Below are 15439 nucleotides of genomic sequence, written 5' to 3' on the forward strand. Positions count from 1 at the left end.
TGAATATCTGTTGCACCGGTAACTGTACCGTTCCTATTACTTTCTTTTTTTTTGTGAAGGGGCTACAACGGATCTATAGATGTCATTGGGAGCAACGGATGCGTGTGTCTTACTCAGGGAATCCAGAACTATTCAACGCACTGTGGCACCACGCACTTGCTTACATTTTAAAAGTTTCAAATTATTGCCTAACAAACGACCTGCCCTAATTACATATGTAAATCGCCCACTCCAAACATAAATTTACCGAGGTATTATTCAAATGTGGACTTGAATTCAAATAAAACTTTTTTTTTTCTCGAAGCGCTTGACCGTTCCTCGAACAAACTGTTCAACTATAACAATTACCTAGCAATCAGACTGTTGTTTTGTGTGACGCTAAAGTTATTTCCGTATAAATTGGAGAGCTCATGAAAATAGTCAACAATCTATTACCACCTACTGTCACAAACGATCATTGATCTTTTGCCCATACACTTTTCCCAGCAAAAAAAACAATTGACGACGTCGGGTGTTTACAGCTGAGAAGCTGTTAAATACAAATTCTTCAGTTTTCAGTGCATACCAGACGAGTAGGATCTAAACGTTAAGATCAATAAATTCTCAACCGAATTTCAATGTCGAATCAAAAAAAAAAAAAAAACAGAAAAACGAAACACAAGAAAATGTAGATTAAAATGAGTTGATTGTGGTGACAAACAACGTTGACATAATAATAGCCGCAGAGCGACAAGATCAATCGTCGCATGACTCCACGTGCTAGTGTTGTTTTTATTTAAGAACAGAGAAGAATATTTCGATTTTATGTTTCTTGTTTCACATGAAAAGAACACGAATAGTTTTTGATGGGACTGTGTGATGGATTTGAGCTTCCTGAATAGACTTTCGTCTTACCATTTAATACAGTTCACACAACAAATGATTTTTTTTTTTGAAATATTTGATGTTGTATGCATGCTAAACATAATAAGACACTAATTTGTTAAATCGTTTCCATGTACAATTGTGTACACACCCAGTTGGATTGAGAAAATTTGTAGAAGAAAAACACAGAAAACGGAAAAGCATGATGGGATATATCTTTACGAAAATCTCATACGCGTAAATATTTGTCTGAACGGCGCATGTTGCGTTGCAAACCGTAACGCGCTACCAGTAGCAGACAGACTTAACAGATTTTCCCGTTATTGTGATGTATACTAAAAAGAATCTATTAAAAACGATTTTCTGTTTCGTCTGTTTGGCATGCAGAACAAGATGAATTAAGAAAATTATTTGTTTTTAATAGCATCTGAGATTAACATTTAATGTAAAGGATCTATTAACCTGGGCTTATGGTGCCGCTTCCGTCACTTCGACCGATTTATCTTTTTATTATTTTCATTCTTTTTGAACAAACCAGATGAGTTGTTTTGGATTTTAGGTAAAATACAAGCTAGTTGCTATAATACAACCAGCGTTGTTTTATTGACGATAATAAAATCTAATTTTGGAACGAATACGATGTACCTTGAAGTTAGGTAATTATTAGTATGTACAGATCTGGATAAGTATACATTACGAACAGTTGAAACAGTTCTATTGGAAGATAGTGTGTGGACAGAAAAACGTTTTGTGTGATGCTTGTGTATTTATGATCGTCAATAATTGCCGTAATTGTAGAATTCAATTTAAGTTTTGTTACGAAATTAGAAACAATTTCACACATGCATGACATTCTGTATATGCGGTTAATTTCTGAAGCAAAAGGTTATTACTCTGCGTAGTAAATTACCAGAAAAATTTCAAAGTAAAATGGGAATTTGTGGAACAATTTTAAAGACTTGAAACTGGAGTAATAAAATCAGAAAAAAGGTCCATGTAATATGTATGGGCTCACGAAGTACTAGATTAAGATGAATTTGGTGCGTTTGAACCAACCCATGGTTCCAATAATCTATGTAGTCACGGCTGGTCATAACACAATGTTTTTTAAAACTACTGAAGTAATAGATTTAGCACTAAACATCAGGCAATACCTTAACCAAAAAAAAAGTAGCAGATTGAATGAAAATATCTCAGAACGCTTGCTGTAAACCGGAACCTGTAAACTTTCTTGAAGAACTTATTAATTTATGAAGCTCAGATGGAGTAAACCATTTCACTAATATTCTATGTAGTCACAGCCGGTCATATGTTCTCGAGACGTGAAAAACAAGTATGGAACTGAGGTTAATGCTGGGCTATATAACACAATAATATAATGTTTGTTAAAACTACTGAAGTCATAGATTTAGCAACGAACATCATTAAATAACTTTAATAAGAAGTATCAGATTTAATGAAACATCGCAGGATGCCATTTATGAAAGAGTAAATAATTTTTAAATAAATGTGATAAAATTGAAACTTATAGTGGAACCTGACAATTATTAATTTGTCAAAAAAAATCTAATAAACTACTGCAGGTCATGTGCTCACGACAGAGGCGTCAAAAACAAATATGTAACTCAGGTTAATGTTTTGTGTCATATAACACAATGTTTGTTAAAATTATTGAAGTAATAGATTCACCACCGAACAATAGTGAAAAATTTTAACAAAAGAAGTAGCAGATTTATTATCGCGCAATGTTTGCCATCAAAAGCAATTTGGAACTAAACATGACAAAAATTAACAACAATTCCATTTAACAAAAAAACATGCGACTTATATCAAGTTGCTGTAACCTGAGCCAGCACTAATATCGAATTGAAACGTGTCTACATTGCATAAGATGACGATGACAAATTAATTTAAAATTTTCTTCTTTTTTGTCAAAACTTTCTTCATCCGGGCATGCTTTTCCCTCGACATTTCCTAATTTTGTAACTTTTCTTTTTAAGAAGTGCCCAAACTGTCTCGTCTACCTACGATAATGCCATGCGTTTCGCTATTTAGATTGACATTTTTGTTATAATGTAGAGACAGCGATTGTGAAACGCTGGAAAACATTAGATTTTCTCTCTACCGAATGATATAATTGTTTGTAGGATAATTTGAAAATATTTTTTTTAATTTGAAACGTATTCTATGCACGTAGCACATATAGCATATGTTCAATCACAATTTTATCGCCAATATTTTCGTGATAATTTAATTAAATTTTCTCGAATTTAAATACCACGCATATCGTCATGATTTGAAACAATTATTTTGTTGCAACAACAACACAAACATCAGTGATATATTTAGACTGCCCAAAGCCACTATATGGTTTTTCATATTCAATATTATAACTGTATAATCATCATAACAGTCGGGTACTATTAGATTTTCCACTCACAATAAAAAAAAATTGTTCTGTGTGCATTATGTATACGGCGAGAATCGAGCACCAAGTGAAATTTAACAGGAAAAAAAGTTGTTTTAAACATCGACAATCGACACAAATAATGTAATTATTTTCACGTATTTTGATTTTTATTTCCACCATTTGAACTTTATTCACATACTTTATTCATGTTTATCTCCCGTATTTTAATTTAATATTATCATTCGGAAATGGAGATAGATTACGGATATAATGTTATTTGAATGGAATTATGGATTTTGATTAATTTAATTGTTGCGAAATTGTTGATCAAGTATCCGATGTGTATCCAATCCATTGATAAAGTTAAAAATTGAACACAAAAACCCGATATTTCAAAACGGAAAATTCATTTATTTGAAAATGAAAATTTGAAAAAAAATGAAAAAGAAAAACCGAACTGATGCTCAATGTATTTTAATGCCGTAATGCCGCCACGTCGACCGTATATATGTGCGAGCATCGACGTCGACGCCGAAATTAACACTGGCCAAACGGTTCAAAGATTTGAAACACAAGTCAGATGTAGTAGTTATTACATGTGTGTTTAAGACGAAAAACGAAAAGAAAAAAATTTTATATTTTGTATAAAATTGTATACTTTAGTAACTTATTGGTTCAGTTAGTTATATATAATCAAAATCTGCTTCTTTCCAATTTTTTTTTTCAACTTCAAATTTGCTGGTTCAATTACGTTACATGAACGGGGTATAACACACGCGAGATGACTAAGGTGTTAATTAGACGAATTTAATGTATATTTGGCCAGCGAGAATGCCATTAAATCGATCATTGCGGTCATATTTATTTTAAATATATTGAGCAATCATGTGACTTATAGGCTACTAAATAATTGATCGTATTTATTCACGAGAAAAAAAGAAGATTTTTTTATTTTCATCTTTAAAGTAAAAATATTTCCACGAAAAACCAGAGCCTCACACGGTGAGTACACATTTTCGATTATATATTTTCATATAATCTCGGACGAAATGCATAGAACATTTTCCGGAAATATATTTTTGTTTAGTTGTTCGAATCGTATAATCGACTTTAGTACAATATCCATTGCAATGATGTAACATGGTTATAATACAAATTGTATGAATAAGACATTAGAACATTGTATATTGCAGCACACACAAACATATAAATACGTATCGGTGGAAGGAAAATGGGTTAAATTTGCGAGAGAGAGCATGTGAACACAAACTGACTCATAATATCTACTCGATGATCGTTATGTACGACGGGCATAATATTTTGGTTACACACGTAAATAATCGAATCCGGAAAATATCCTGTTGTTTGGTTTTGTGGTGTGTATACGTTCCATATAACACTTGATATTCAAGATAATGTTGCAGTTATGTCATTTTATTGATGGTGAATTTTGATGAAAAATTAATGAAACATTTATGGCTATCTGCAATGGTTACATTTTCCGAATATATTATGATACGACACAGAGACGATGACATTATTATTATGGTTAAGAATGTACACTTCTCCTTTGCGTTGTGTTATTACATCAAATCAAAATTATGTGAGAAACACGTCCTCAACGAATTGAATTTGCTTTTGGATATTATAGTGAATTAAAATGAATTCCAGTGTAATCCTCGTTCTCTTGGGAACTTAGTCTACTTATGTGAGCTTAGTTCTCCAGCAAACAAAATAATCTCTTTGAGTGAACTAAGCTAATTCGACCGTGTTACTTATATCCTTGTCTATGTACAGTAAGCCTTACAGTGTTATAAACAGTAAATTTTCAGTTTTGTACGTACAGTGACTATTTTCGTTTTTTTTTTGCATTTTCCTAAATTTTTCAGTTTTACTGAATGTTCCCACATTTTTCTTAATTTTCTTTCAAAAAAATTTTGTTTGCAATATTTTGAAAAATTTAGGAAAATCTTGGAAAATTTAGGAAAATGTTTTTCCAAAAATAATCTCTGGTTTTCTACCCCATTACCAAATGATTAAAATATTTATTCTCTATCACCCGTTGATAACTCGAGTGTGTATATAGAAATAAGAAGGACTGTAGGATTGTCACCTGTTACCGATAGCGATGACAAAAACAAATGTTATGCTCCGGTGTTCGCTTATTATACATAAAAATGAAATGTTCAAACTATTGAAGTAAAAGATTTCGCGTCAATCAATCAGTTGAATATATCTTTCTCAGATGAAGTAGCCGATTCAAAATATCAGTGCAATATTACTGATCTCAACTGATGAAACAGACACTTCATTTTGTCTACATCAGAACCGCTAGCATGTGAACAATCACGTTATAGATTGGTACTCGCTTCATTTTACTTGAAGACATATGAACAAATGATATTTAATTCTAATTAGGAACCGTTGTAAGCACGACGCCGCTGTTGTACAAGGCTACAGTATGTATACAAGAATAGACCGGCTATAAGCCTAGTGAGGTCTTTTTTCTTTCTCTCAATTTTCTCACTTCTCGAGATACCAACTACCAAATACGTGAGTTACAAATAGGCAAGCAGGAAGAATAGTTTCTTCAGTCGATATCCAGCTGTTGAACAGTAAGCATCGCCACCATCGTTCTATCAGTTTCGTAGTCAACTACCAATTTTGTATTCAACTACCAATTTTGTATTCAACTACCAAACTCAACTATTCAACAACCATTTTGGTATTCAACTGCCAGTTTGGTAGTCAACTACCAAATTATCGAATTATAAATAGGCAAGCAGCCTAAATAATCTCATCAGTCGGTGTGCAGCTCTCAAACAGTTAACATCTCTACCACCTCTCTATCAGTATGGTAGTCAACTACCATTTTGGTGGTCAACTACCAAAAATTCAAGCTTTAAATAGGCAAGCAGGCAGAATAATTTTGTCAGTCGGTGCGCAGCTCTCGAATAGTAAACATCTCTGCCGAAAATTACGTTTGGTAGTCAATTATAATACCGGCAGTCAGCTACCAACTACAAAATTTTAGAATTGCAATGTTAACTGTGAGCTATCGGTTATAACAATTAATTATTATTTGCCTGGTGTTGATTTTCTCATAGTGACTTTGCAATTTTGAATTTCAGCTGGCAACTACCAAAAATATCAACTACCAAAACTATCAACTACCAAATTTTCGTTTTATAAATCGGCAAGCAGGTAGAATAATTTCGTCAGTCGGTGCGTAGTTCTCGAATAGTAAACATCTCTGCCGAAAATTACGTTCGGTTGTCAGATCCCCACTACCAAATTTTCGAATTGCAATGCTAACTATGAGCGATCGGTTATCAGATAACAAATAATTATTATTTGCCTGGTGTTGATGTGCTCATAGTAGCATTGCAATTTATCATCGTGGCAGCCAACTACCAAATTCTCGAGTTATAAATAGACAAGCATGCAGAATAATTGCATCAGTCGTTGCGAAGCTCTCGAATAGTAAACATCTCGTTGGTAATTAATTCGGTTGTCAACTATCACCGTGGTAGTCCAACTAGCAACTACCAAATTTTTGAATTGCAATGCCAACTATGAGCGATTGGTTATCAGATAACAAATAATTATTATTTGCCTGGTGTTGATTTGCTCATAGTAGCTTTGCAATTTTGAATCAAGGCTGTTATCGTCTCATTTTTTATTTGTGACACAGACACATGGACGGACAGACAGACAGACAGACGGACAAATGAAGTGTCCACAATAGGGTTTTTTTCTAAAAATTGGCGACTCTGATACACTCTGTGTAGACTTGTTGCATTTAGTAAATCTCTCATTTTTATCTCTATTCAGTGAAAGTAGACTATTAGACTCTTACAGGTCTACAAAATGATCGGAAAATAAATTGAAGATTTCCCTATGCATTTAGGAACACTTCAATCGAATGCGATATGAATCTATCAATACTCGTTCAGTAATATTCGTCAGTATAAACGGCACACATGTGTTAATTGAAATACTGCGTTTTATCTTAATATTTTGAGTCATATTTTTTTGTCGTTAAAATCTCATAAATCAAATGAAATTAAAAATTTTCCCGAAAATTTTTATTCGGAAAAACCACACAACTTTCTGTAACGACATTTCTTTATGATGAATGTGAAATGTTTGGAATTATTGTATTTATGAAATCCTAAAAATAGCCGCTCCATCACTGCATTATATGGCTAAATCGAAGGATTTAACATCGAAAATAATAGGATGTTGCTTTCAAATATGTCATTCAGTGTCGCAAAAAGAAATCATTTTCGCAAAGGTCATTCAAAAAAGAAAATTTATAATTTTCTTCTTCTACGACAGAAACGAAGTGAAATGTTTAGCGTAAAATGCAAAATATTATCATCGTCCGTACTTTGTTGGATTCCAAAACATATGTTACACACCGCCTATATTTGGAACGTTAAATTAATATTATTGCGCGAATCTGGCAGTAGTGACTTCGTTGCATTATATTTTAAAGTATAATTTCTTGTTTAAAAATAATTCGAAAATAGTATAAGTGTAAGATGATATCCGACGCTAGTTATGGAAATGCGTCGTCTGTTCTGAGAGCTTATGAATAAGACCATAGCTATTATATGACGCACACGGATGTAAATGATTTTACTCTTCATGAGACTTTGGGCATTTGTTTAAAAAATAGTTATTTGTTTCCCGAATAGGAGATTTCAAACAGCAAAAGTTAATTCGCTCGAGTTGGAATTTCCTATTTTCTCCTTTTTTTATTAAAGAGAACGGGTACACAACAAACATTTCTTTCTACTAAACTGCCAATTTAAAGGGCGAGAGGAATATGTCATTTGCTAAATCCATTTGAGTGGACACGATAATAATTTTCCCAAATAGCACATGACAATTGTTGTGTGAAGTGAACTTAAGTTATGCTAACTTAAAACTCTAGTCCTTCAAAGTGGAACGTTTTTGAAATTGAAATGATTTAACATCGTAGAAGAGGATCCCCAACATAATTCTGTTGCTTCTTTCGTTCAAAGTATAGCGCCGAGTGTTCGAAACAAAATCAATTACTGCATTTCTATGAACGTATGTTGCACTACATAGGCCACGTTAATCAGAATTCATCGCTTATTTCCGATATTACTGTTGATGATTAGATGATTAGCTGTTCCTGAAAGGTGTATAGAGTCCGCAAAATTTTCTCTTGTGAAAGCTTTTACTGTCTTAAAAAGCTCTTCTGGTATTCATAAATCTACATCCTGATAGAGAAGCAAAATCTTTGTCGAAGAAATCATAGAAAATTTTTGTTGGTCATCGAGTCATCGGTAATTGCCAGAACGTTTTTTGGCTTTAAACGATTTAACCGAATGAAGTTCTGTGACCGCTACAGCGCTACATGTATGAAACTAACTAAAAATTTCAATATGGAATTAGCCGTATTATCGGGCTAGTGTGACGATTGATAAATTGTTCTGTCGACGATAAATTGTCGTACTGAGACATAATTTTAATTAGCTTTGTGTAGCTTCATCATCATCTGTTCCAGCTCCATGGAAGAGTTCCTTGACTTTTCCTTGGTCACTATTTTCTTCAACTATCGTCTTTTTCCTTGTAATTTTTGGATTCAGTTCTTTCAGCTTCATGGGAATAAAACATCTTGAAAACGTACCTATTTGAAATGGGTTCAATGTACTAAAAAGAATTTCTTTTCCACCCAGTGGCAATCTTTCAAGTAATGGCCCATACTACAGGTTAGGCACAGTCATAAGTAAACAGATTGCTTCAAAATTTATTTACTTTTTTTTATCGTACGGTGTCGTATCATACGGGGTAAGTAAACGCTGGAAAATATTTAAACAGAAATTTGTTTTTCTTTTGAACTTGTATACATCAACCAAACTCATAACAAATCGATCTGTTTTCCGGAAAAAGTAAATCTTTTCTGCTACAAAACTTACCAAACACATTTTTCACACCCGTAATTCGACCAGGAAAATTCAATATATAAATTTTCCTTTCTAACTAGAAGACGTATAATTATAAATTATCTCGTCTAATATAAACTATCAGAGCTAGTTGAGCCAGTTATTGAAACCTCAAACTAAGTAATTCTATTAATTGCCATTAACTGTTAACCATTTCCATAGTAAATTTAAATGAAAATGTAATTAAAATGACAACTCGTAGTAAACAATAATTTATTTAAACTTTCAATGTAAACAGAAAAGGGTCTTTTCTAACGTAAACCATGTTCACACTCTAACGTCAATGCCTTCCATCGTGTGTGTATATTTAATATAATGGAACTTACTAATGATATGATCCTCCTCCTATATATGCTGTTTGGGTGCTATTTCTGGATGTATTTTGGAAATTATACTTTAATTCGTTTTTATATTCAATTTAAAACAACATTACCGAACACATCCAGTCAATTAATTGATTTTAATGTAGTTTCGTGGCTTCCTAAAACCCATCCGAATCGAAGAGTGCATTGTTTACGTTAAAGTTTAACAGCATTTCTGTGTTTGGTTTATTTATGAAGAAAATAAAATTAAATTGCCTAGACTCCTTGCGGTATAATAAATTTGGTAATTTATTGAATATCAAAGATGATCGTGAATTTGTTTGTTAATAATTTAATTAAGTTGAAAATAACACGTTTGCACATGATTTTCGTTCGCGTAACATAAATTTTCTGTCGACTTTTGAACATAATTTGACGAAAACTTTGAAAAGACGTTCAAGTCAGGTTACTATTTTTGGAAAAACATTTTCCTTTTTCCGAAGGATTTTTTTATGAAAAATTAAGGAAAAGTGAGAAAAATTTAGAGAAATGTGTGAAAATGCTGGAAACGTATAGCTATATAACGATTAATCTCTTACATCCTGTGTTTCTAGCATCGCTCAGTGTTTGATATCAAATCTCTTACTTCTTTGGTTTTACTGTGCCTTTTCCTATTAAAGACAACAGTATTAGAGACGTTCAATATTATTGATAATATCAATCGAAAGAAATGATCGATTAATCATATCGTTGCCCATAATTTGATAATTATCGATAATTATCAAAATATCGAAATTCGATTATCAAAATATCGATATTTTGATATTTATCTGAAAATTCATGATAATATACCGATATATATCGGACCGAAATATCGATATATCGAATTAGCGATATCTTGATAATTATCAAAATATCAATAATCGATAAAAAAAACGATAAGTATCGACTATCAATAATCGATAATCGATAATTATCGATAATCATTGCCAATGCCTAAACAGTATAGCTCACAGCTTGTTTTTGTGCCAGTGGTCGATAACAAATTCCTTGATATTTCTGACGCTATATCCCTGAACGAATAGTTTAACATGTATAACTCGATCAAACCTTTATATAAAACTTCTTATCTATCTTATCTTATCTAACTTTAACCAGAACTCATCGGACAGTATGTAAGAATCGACATTCAACATTTTCATATTACACTTTAGCAACGATCGTAAATATTGTTAGATTTCCAGGATTCGAGAAGACTTCAAGATATTCGAAAGAATAATTTAAAGACAAACACGTCTGTTCTGAAAGACAATTTAATTTAGAATATTGTCTCTTTCCCTCTTCGAGTCCTGGGCCCATAACCTGTTAGATTGTGAGGATTCGGGAAGACTTCATGATATACAAAAGAATAATTTAAAGACAAACACGTCTGTTCCGAAAGACAATTTAATTTAGAAACCTCTGTCTTTTCCGGAATACAACTATACTACTTCTACTCTTTATATCCTGTGCCCATAACTTGTTAGATTTCGAGGATTCGGGAAGACGTCAAAATATCCGAAAGAATAATTAAAGCGTCCGTTCCGAAAGAAAATTTAATTTAGGATCTTGACTCTTTCCCTCTTCGTGTCCTGGGCCCATAACCTGTTAGATTTCCAGGAATCGGTATCCAATAAACCCCTGTGCATGTATGTCAATAGTCCATAGCGGCAGTAAATCACAGAATTTTTTTTTGACTTTTGAACTTTCACCCGGTTGGCGTAGTAACAATAAAAGAATATTAAAATTGAACGACTGCGATCTTAGACCATTGAGGCCAAGGGCTATCTGGTCCACTTTACAAAATTCCCTCAAGACACCGTCTCAGTGTAGTTATACTGATTCTACATTTTTATATAAGACTTTCCGCTTATTTTCCCATCTCACGTTGTTTCATAACATTCGCTTACACCATTTAACATGAATACGAAATGATAAGGTGAGACACAATTTATTGCACATCTTGTCACATGGCATATTAAGTATTCGAAATTTATTTCTTTGCAGTGACATGTTAAACATGTTACATGTTAAAGAATTTTGAACCACTACACAGTCCAACTAAGACCGATCAGAAGAAAGAAAAAAAACTCGTGGCATTTTATTCGGTTTCCAGCTTTATTTTCACTTCGCGCTTTAATAAACTAGAATGAAATAGATTTTTCGTGTATACACAGTCGATGACGTAAATATGTTTGTGCCACCGAGAATTGAAATACGACGGATTTCAATATCGATAACTAGATTGAAATGTCCAAAATTACAACACCCGTTTTCATGGCTTATTACAACACTCAAACCAGTGTTGAAATGAAATTCGTATGAGTTATTACAGCATTCGTTTTAAAAAAATGCAAAGCAACGTGATCAATCAAATTCGAAGAGTGATTGTTTACAATGAAAATTCTGAATTTTTGTGCATTTGTCTATTTCAATTCTCGGTTGGCACAAAGCATGATGTGTTACACGTATTGTAATGAGATTTTTTCAGCACACGACCCAATTTTCCTTACTCGCTCCGCTCGTAAGGAAAACTTGGGTCTAGTGCTGAAAAAATCAACATTACAATACTTGTAACACAACATACTATTGTTTATCGTACCCATTTTGTACACAATCAGTGGTGTGTTACACATGCATATAATATCGGTGTTTAGTGTTAGAACACACGTAACATATGTACGCGCTATTCTCTCACATGTTCGCATTTTAAATTTTTATTCTTTTCGGTTTTTTTTTTCAAACAATTTTTCACCTCCCATATGTTTTCCATTCGTTTTCAATTTAATTTTAACTTTCACATTGCATCATGCCCAATCAATGTATCAATTTTATCTATTTTTTCATTCCAATTTTTTTGTTATTAAACGTTTCTGCACACATTAAAACGTGTAAAGGTGAAATATATACTTTGTGACAAAAAAGAGTTTCCACAAAATATGTTGTTCAGTTCACGCACCCGTTGCTTCATAGATTTACAAACATTTTGCTCACATTTCAGTCATATTTGAGTGGGTTGAAAATTGATATGAAAAAGAGAATTTTGGACATTGATCGAATTTTTTACAAATTGAAACGTGTAAAGATCATCAATTCCTAAAAGTATAACTATTTAGATAGGGAGGCTAATTATATACCACAAGAAGAGATGACTGAACGTGTAATGATTGTATTTTTGGATGAATAAGTTCAATTGGCAGATCATCAGACAATTTCTATGAGAAAATTAAATTTCCGCGAAAAAGGAATAGTCACAGAGTTTGCTTTTGTCTCAACGAATTTTAAAGCAATTACTTTAGCATAACATTGAATTCATTGTGTTCTCCGATTTAGAAGTGTTTTGGCTGTATTCGTGAGCTTTATCATTCGTCAAACAAATGAAGAACTAGATTACTATCTTCCGAATTTACGATTGAACATAAAAGGTGACCTGGTATGAATTGAACAACAACTCAAGCAGTAAATGAGTCTCGTTGTTTATTATTTGACAATATTCTTCGTTAAACAAATGAAGAACTAGATTTATACTAGGCCACATCTTTTGGATGGGTCAGATCCCTTGACTGACTGACTTTTTCTAAAGAAGATTTTTGTAATCCGAGCAAAAAAAATCACTCTAAAAGTATATAAAAGTATTCCAGGGTATGCGTACCCTACTTTCGATACAAAACACGTATATGAGAAATTCCAGCACTTGACCATATACTGGCTCATTCGTATTTTCAGTACTTAAGAGACATCGATGGTTTGCTGAAAAGTATACATTTGGGTGATTTTTAAATACTGTCTTTTGGTGATATATATCCACCAGCACCATTTTTCAAGTATTACGACCGCAATAACGACCACGAATGTGTTAGCTTTCAATATAAAATATATTTGGTTGTAGCAGTTTGACCAGCCCTGAGAAAACTGAGCAGTTTATGAAAATTTCGTTACACTGATCACTTTTTTCAGAACTGGTCAAGTGACTACAACCAAAGCACCTAGCAGGGTAGTAGAAAAAAATAAAGTAGTACTTTAATCGAAGCATGCGAATATTTCCATACTTTTTTTTTCTCAATGTCATTGCAAAATTACCATTAAGGCTGCTAATGGTATTATTGGTATCAAAATACTACTCTATTTGACGTGTAAAAACCTCTATTACCCTGCTAGGTGCTTTGCTACAACCAAATCTATGTTCTGTTGAAAGCTAATTCATTCGTGGTCGTTATTGCGGTCGTGTGTTTTGAAAAAAGGATTCTGATGAAAAGATACCATCAAAAAGGCAGCACGAGATACGCAAATGTAGGCTACAATTTTAGCTAAGCATCGATGTCTCTTAAGTTTTTTTGTCTTCTAGCAGACCCTGGAAAGAGGCGAATTTCTTGCTTACATATTGAATAAAAATGAAACTCGTGTGATTACGGCCGCAAAGTTCACACTCGTCCAAACTTTAATTTCTTTCTTATCATCGATATAAAGATATTACACACACAAAATTTTGGAATAAATCCTAGAATATTACTCCAGTATATTCCATTAACGAGCTTAACCCAAAAATGTCTTTCTTAGTAGGATAATTGTCTTTTGTGGACCATTAAGAATTACTCAACTAATAACACAATAATATCACGGGACGATACAAAAATTCTTTTAGGAATATTTCTGAGATCCCCCGACCGTCATAGCCCAACTTTGAACTTATCCTCGGGAATGGAATCCCCCGTCGAATAAAAAAAGTTTTTGGAAATCCGTTGAGGATTACGTCAAGTTATCGTGTTATTAAGGAACGAGACAAAAATTCTTTTGGGAATATCTCTAAGATCACCAGCCCGTTACGACCCATCTTCAAACTTAGCCTCAGCAATTTAATTCCCCGTCGATTAAAAAAAAAGATTTTTGGAAATCCGTCGAAAGCTACTCGAGTTATCGTGGAATCAAGCGACCAGACAAAAATTCTCTTGAGAATATCTCTAAGAACACCCGACCGTAATAGCCCATCTTCGAACTTAACCTCATTAATTCAATTCCCCGTCGATTAAAAAAAAGTTTTTGGAAATCCGTTGAAAATTACTCAAGTTATCGTGTTATCAACGAATCATCAAAGTGTGACAAACATTTTCTGTATTTTAGGTTTTTGGTCATACATTCATGCATTTTCAATCATAGTAGTGATCATTGTGTGACAAACATTTTAGGGTGTTTATCATCCGTAAGACCCATGACTTTCAGTCAAGGGAATTATCTGAATTTTCGATGAATACGCACGGTGACTTGATACGAATTACTGACACATAAATAATACGTAAATACTGGTTCCAACAACGCATAAAGATTTCCCTGTTCTATGAATGTACTTGTTGTGAGAAGGACTCCGTTAAGCTTTCTACATTCTTAGAATGTTTAAACTAATAAACAGAAATTGGAAACGGATATATAACAGAGGGACTGCGAACAAGCCATAATATTCTGTTGAGATTCTCTCTTAGTCTTCCTGACTGATTGGTGACAATCTATTCCGTTAGCTGGTATCTTTGCATACATAGCAAAAGAGTCCAATTTTTGCCGACGAGTGTTGTTACAGACTGCACTTTGTTCCAAGAATCCATTTTCAAGAACAATGTTGTCACGAACATCTATTTACTTGTCCCAAATTTATTATTCTTTAATTGCATTAGTGCTTCATATTGTGATAGTTGTGTAAATAAAGTAATCCATTTCCGGTACAGAGTGAAACTTTGTCTTTTATTTCCGTCAATTTACTCAGTGCAGCAAGATGTAATTTTCATCTATTAGATGATGGAATACCATGTTTGTTAAGTAAACTCTTTATTGTTTTCGCGTATTAACAACAATAA

The 15439-nt window shown here is 33.1% G+C and overlaps 1 protein-coding gene across 7 annotated transcripts in view; it reads right to left on the reverse strand.

The window, feature by feature from the left end:
* The window catches only part of LOC119069864 (innexin shaking-B), a 123744-nt gene that overhangs the window by 22592 nt on the left and 85713 nt on the right, over positions 1–15439 (reverse strand). Inside the window, exon 1 of one of the 7 annotated variants that reach the window (XM_037174089.1) lies at positions 3143–3820. The exons of the other annotated variants lie outside the window; for them this stretch is intronic. The gene's annotated coding sequence lies outside the window, so the exon portion shown is untranslated. Of the gene's footprint in view, positions 1–3142; positions 3821–15439 lie in introns of those variants that run through there. 7 annotated transcript variants of the gene reach the window in all.

The sequence above is a fragment of the Bradysia coprophila genome, chromosome II (genome assembly GCF_014529535.1).
Source record: "Bradysia coprophila strain Holo2 chromosome II, BU_Bcop_v1, whole genome shotgun sequence".
NCBI classification, from domain to species: Eukaryota; Metazoa; Arthropoda; class Insecta; order Diptera; family Sciaridae; genus Bradysia; species Bradysia coprophila.